Below are 6693 nucleotides of genomic sequence, written 5' to 3' on the forward strand. Positions count from 1 at the left end.
CTTCTCTCATCCTCCTTCTCTCCAAAGAGTGAAGCCCTAGCTCCCTTAATCTCTAATCATAATGCATACTCTCTAAACCAGGCAGCATCCTGGTAAACCTCCTCTGTACCCTTTACAATGCTTCCACATCCTTCCTATAGCGAGGCAACCAGAACTGGACACAGTACTCCAAGTGTGGCCTAACCAGAGTTTTATAGAGCTGCATCATTACCTCATGACTCTTAAACTCTATCCCTCAACTTATGAAAGCTAACACCCCATAAGTTTTCCTAACTACCCTATCTACCTGTGAGGCAACTTTCAGGGATCTGTGGACATGTACCCCCAGATCCCTCTGCTCCTCCACACAACCAAGTATCCTGCCATTTACTTTGTACCCTGCGTTAGAGTTTGTCCTTCCAAAGTGTACCACCTCACACTTCTCCGGGTTGAACTCCATCTGCCACTTCTCAGCCAACTTCTGCATCCTATCAATGTCTCTCTGCAATCTTTGACAATCCTCTACACTATCCACAACACCACCAACCTTTGTGTTGTCTGCAAACTTGCCAACCCACCCTTCTACCCCCACATCCAGGTCGTTAATAAAAATCACGAAAAGTAGAGGTCCCAAAGCCGATCCTTGTGGAAGATCACTATCACAACCCTCCAATCCGAACGTACTCCGTCCACCACGACCCTCTGCTTTCTGCAGGCAAGCCAATTCTGAATCCACCTGGCTAAACTTTCCTGGATCCCATGCCTTCTAACTTTCTGAATAAGCCTACCGTGTGGAACCTTGTCAAATGCCTTACTAAAATCCATACAGATCACATCCACTGCACTACCCTCATCTATATGCCTGGTCACCTCCTCAAAGAACTCTATCAGGCTTGTTAGACACGATCTGCCCTTCACAAAGCCATGCTGACTGTCCCTAATCAGACCGTGATTCTCTGAATGCCCAGAGATCCTATCTCTAAGAATCTTTTCCAACAGCTTTCCCACCACAGACATAAGGCTCACTGGTCTATAATTACCCGGACTATCCCTACTACATTTTTTGAACAAGGGGACAACATTCGCCTCCCTCCAATCCTCCGGCACCATTCCCGTGGACAATGAGGACATAAAGATCCTAGCCAGAGGCTCAGCAATCTCTTCCCTCACCTCGTGGAGCAGCCTGGGGAATATTCCGTCACACCCCGGGGACTTATCCGTCCTAATGTACTTTAACAACTCCAACACCTCCTCTCCCTTAATATCAACATGCTCCAGAACATCAACCTCACTCATATTGTCCTCACTGTCATCAAGTTCCCTCTCATTGGTGAATACCGAAGAGAAGAGTTCATTGAGGACCTCGCTCACTTCCGCAGCCTCCGGGCACATCTTCCCACCTTTATCCCTAATCGGACCTACCTTCACTCCTGTCATCATTTTGTTCTTCACATAATTGAAGAATGCCTTGGGGTTTTCCTTTACCCTTCTCACCAAGGCCTTCTCAAGCCCCCTTCATGCTCTCCTCAGCCCATTCTTAAGCTCCTTTCTTGCTACCCTATATTCCTCAATAGACCCATCTGATCCTTGCTTCCTAAACCTCAAGTATGCTGCCTTCTTCCACCTGACTAGATTCTCCACCTCACTTGTCACCCATGGTTCCTTCACCCTACCATTCTCAGTTCAGGTGCTCTTTAAATTTTAAAATCCTGGCGCCAAACATAGCTGCCACTTAGTGCTGAACTGAGGTTCGGCGCTCAATCATCAACTCTACTCTGGATTCTCATCTAGCATCTAGTTTATAGCACTGTCCTCGTTTCAGTCCTGTATCGTGTCTCAATTCCAGTCTTGGATGCTCCAGCACTTAGGTCCTTACCAACCTTGCTAGGTCTCTTAACACAGAAGTCTTCCTGAACGCAATGGTTGGCTATGCTTTTATTAGTTAAGTCAGCTCCCTACTTTATTAAATATAGATAAAGGAAGCCATCATTAACTAATCATCAATGCCTATAAGAGGATTTGTACATATGTGTTATCATTATTATCATCATTACAACCTGGTATGGAAGTTGTTCTGTCCAAGACCGGAAGAAGCTGCAGATGATCGTGAACACAGCCCAGCACATCACACAAACCAATCTTCCATCCTTGGACTCACTTTACACCACATGCTGTCGGAGCAGTGCTGCCAGGATAATCAAGGACACAACCCACCCAGCCAACACACTTTTCATCCCTCTTCCCTCTGGGAGAAGGCTCAGGAGCTTGAAGACTCGTACGGCCAGATTTGGGAACAGCTTCTTTCCAACTGTGATAAGACTGCTGAGCGGATCCTGACCCAGATCTGGGCCGTACCCTCCAAATATCCTGACCTGCCTCTCGGGTTTTTTTGCACTATCTTACTTTCCCTGTTCTATTTTCTATCTATGATTTATAATGTAAATTTTTAATATTTACTATCGATTTGTACCCCAGGAAGTGCGAAGCGCAGAATCAAATATCGCTCTGATGATTGTACGCTCTAGTATCAATTGTTTAGCGACAATAAAGTAAGGTCAAGTAAAAAGTAAAGTAAAGTAAAGTTTATCAACCAAAATATTTCATGCCATAATAAACAAGCTGTTAAAGGGAGTTCAATGCTATCTAAAAAAAATGCTATCTATACAATCAAAGAAGAGATAAATCTCTGAATGCTTGATGGTATAATAAGGAGGCTCCCTACCTCGTTTGAGAAAAGTAAGTTATTTTTTGTGAAGAAAGAGGTTTTTTTTAGGTCTGAGGCTCAATAAAAATAGTCGACAACCCATTGTGAGGGTAAGGAAACCTGAGTAGCTGAGGTCCAACATTTCTTTGGGACGGTCTGATATCATGCCAGGTTTTTGTCAGACAAGCTGTTAAAGAAGACTGGAAAATGAGAATACAGTAGGAACAACAGAAGGTATTCAGCTACTCTAAGTAAAATCTCAGCAGTTTATATTTTTATTGGCATATTGTGACACCATCAGAGCCATGAACCCTTGTGTGATTCCTCAGATTTGTTCTAATAATGAGCCACACTGCGGAGAGTAGCAGAAAGTCCCATTGTCTTTGTGTCATATGCATTAGATGAGAAATATATGCCCAGATAGAGAAAGAGGCACTGACAATCTTATTTGGAAGTTCCAGCAGTTTTTGATGGGTGATTCAAGATTTGATTCGGATTACCAGTGCATAAGTGTAAAGGAGAACAAAGTATTTGTTACTCTGGATCCAATGCAGCTCAAAAACCCCCACAAAAGACAAAGAAACCAATAATAAAAGAACACAACAAATATAAATACATAATATAAAGCTTATATACAAAACATTAAGTCCATAAAGTGATGCTAGGTACATATGGTGACTGTAGCAGTGGTGGGTGGGATTGTGGAGGGGTTGGTTAGTAGGTGGAGGTGCTGATCAGCCTTACTGCTTGGGGAAAGTAACTGTTTTTGAGTCTGGTGGTCGTAGCGTAGATACTACATTGCCTCCTCCCTGATGGGAATGGGACAAACAGTCCACGAGCAGGGTGGGTGGCAGACCATCCACATTTGTTGGCTATTCTTGGACACCAAAGACCATTGTTTTCAAAATGAAGCTGTCACGATATGTACCCGACCACTCCAGCTTCCAGGGTTTAAACACTCTGACTCTCTGGAATATGGATAGCTGGCATGACCCCTTTAAATATTCAGGCCCACCCGCACTAATTGGCAGCTATGTTTGGCGCCAGGATTTTAATATTTAAAGAGCATCTGAACTGAGGTTCGGTGCTCAATTGTCTACTCCACTCTGGATTCTCATCTAGCATCTAGTTTAGAGCACTGTCCTCGTTTCAGTCCTGCATCGCGTCTCAATTCCAGCTCGGATACTCCAGCACTTGGGTCCTTACCAACCTTGCCTAGGTCTCTCATCACAGAAGTCTTCCTGAACGCAATGGTTGGCTGTGCTTTTATTACAATATGACAATGACATTGTGTATGGAGCATCCAAACAAAATGTTACATTAGGTGTATTGTTTAAACTGTAATACAAAGCTGCTGGCAGACAGTTACAGTTGTAGAGATATTGAGATGGATGCAGAAGAATTGACTTTTAAAGCATGTATGCAGTTACATTTTGAGTGTCTGGACTCAACCAGACTAATGTTTGAATGGGAATATAAAGCTTTTCCACTATAGATGCTATGAAGATTCAATAATTCCAAGCCACATCATATGAGGTCATAAAGTACTTATATTGAGCTATGAAGAATAATAGAGAAACCTCACTGAGAACATCTGGGTATCGTTAACATGAAGAATAGCTCATTGCTTTTTCTGCTGGTCTGGCATAGAAAAATACTTGGAAGAGCTAACGAGTATGTACATAGCTTATCACGAGAGTAAGCCCAAGGGTGGGCACCATTTCGCATAGCCTATCTTCGCAGGGATAAGGATAACTTTTTTGTGTTCGGGGACAGTTATTCGAGGTGGATTGATGTAAAGTGTGTAGGATCATGCAGCATTAGTGAACATAGCAAAGGGAGCACTTAGATCCGTTTAGACAAAGCATGATCATCCTGGAAAGTTTATATCACATAATTATTATTTATTCAGTTTGAGAAATAGAGAGAAACATCTCTTCACATCTCCTTACTGTCCAGCCTTATAGGACCATAAGACATAGGAGCAGAATTAGACTATTCAGCCCATCGAATCTGCTCACCATTCCATGATGACTGGTCCCGGATCCCACTCAATCCCATACACCTGCCTTCTTGCTATGTCCTCTGATGCCCTGACTGATTAGGAAATGATCAACTTCCGTCTTAAATATACACACGGACTTGGCCTCCACTGCAATGTGTGGCAGAGCATTCCACAGATTAACCACTCTCTGACCATTCTCTTCCACCTTACCTTGTTCTAAAGAGTTGCCCCTCAATTTTTAGGCTGTACCCTCTAGTTCTGGATACCCCCCCCCCACCATAGGAAACATCCTCTCCACATTCATACTATTTAGTCCTTTCAACATTCCGTAGGTTTCAATGAGATGCCCCCCCACATTCTTCAAATTCCAGTGAGTGCTGGCCCAAAGCTGCCAAACATTCCTGATATGTTAACCCCTTCATTCCCAGAATCATCCTCGTGAACCTCCTCTGGTCTCTCTCCAATGACAATACATCCCTTCTCAGATATGGGGCCCAAAACTGTTGACAACACTCCAAGTGCCGCCTGGCTAGTGTCTTATAAGGCCTCAGCATTATCTCCTTGCTTATATATTCTATTCCCCTTGACATAAATGCCAACATTGCGTTTGCCTTCTTTACCACAGACTCAACCTGTAAATTAACATTCTGGGAGTCCTGCACAAGGTTTCCTAATTTTCTCTGCACCTCTGATGTTTGAATTTTCTCCCCATTTAGATAATAGTTTGCACTATTGTTCCTTTTACCAAAATGCATTATCATACATTTCCCAACACTGTTTTCCATCTGTCACTTTTTTGCACATTCTTCTAATTTGTCTAAGTCCTGCTGCAATTGCATTGCTTCCTCAGTACTACCTACCCCTCCAACTATCCTTGTATCATCTGCAAACTTTGCCACAAAGCCATCAATTCCATTATCTAAATCATTGACAACGTGAAAAGTAGCAGTCCCAGTACTGACCCCTGAGAAACACCACGAGTCACCAGCAGCCTATCCTTCTCGCTGCCTCCTGCCTGTCAGGTATTTCATTATCCATGCCAGTATCTTTCCTGTAACGCCATAGGATTTTATCTTGTTAAGCAGCCTCATGTGTAGCACCTTATCAAATGCCTTCTGAAAATCCAAGTAAATGACATCCACTGCCTCTCCTTTGTCCACCCTGCTTGTTACTTCCTCGAAGAACTCCAACAGATTTGTCAGACAAGATTTCCCTTTACAGAAACCATGCTGACTTTAACTTAATTTATCATTAGTCCTCAAGTACCTCGAAACCTCATTCTTAATAATAGACTCTAACACTATACCAACCACCGAGGTTAGGCTAACTGGTTATAATTTCCTTTATTTTGCCTTCTTCCCTTCTTAAAGAGTGGAGTGACATTTGCAATTTTCCAGTCCTCTGGGACCATGCCAGGATCAAGTGATTCTTGAAAGATCATGACCAATGTATCCATTATCTCTTCAGCAACCTCTCTCAGGACTCTGGGATGTAGTCCATCTGGCCCAGGTGACTTATCCACCTTAAGACTTTTAAGTTTGGCCTGTACTTTTTCCTTTGTATAGCAATGGCACTCACTCCAGCTCTCTGACACTCACAGACGTCTGGCACACTGCTAATATCTTCCACAGTGAAGACAGATGCAAAGTACCCATTAAGTTCATCTGCCATTTCTTTGTCCCCCAACACTACTTCAACAGCAACATTTTCCAGTGGTCCAATATCAACTCTCACCTCCCCTTTACTCTTATAAAACTGAAAAAAATTTTGATATCCTGCTTTATATTATTAGCTAGTCTGCTCTCATATACAGTATCATCTTTTCCCTTCTTATAGCTCTTTGTAGCTGCCTTGCGGATTTTAAAAGCTTCCCAATCATCCAACTTCCCACTCACTTTTGCTACCTTATATGCCATTTCCTTGGCTTTTATGCTGTCCTTAACTTTCTTTGTCGGCCACAATTGCCTACCCCTTCCATCTGAGAACTTCTTCCTCTATCCTGCAC

This window comes from Mobula birostris, chromosome 10, assembly GCF_030028105.1.
Source record: "Mobula birostris isolate sMobBir1 chromosome 10, sMobBir1.hap1, whole genome shotgun sequence".
Lineage (NCBI taxonomy): Eukaryota > Metazoa > Chordata > Chondrichthyes > Myliobatiformes > Myliobatidae > Mobula > Mobula birostris.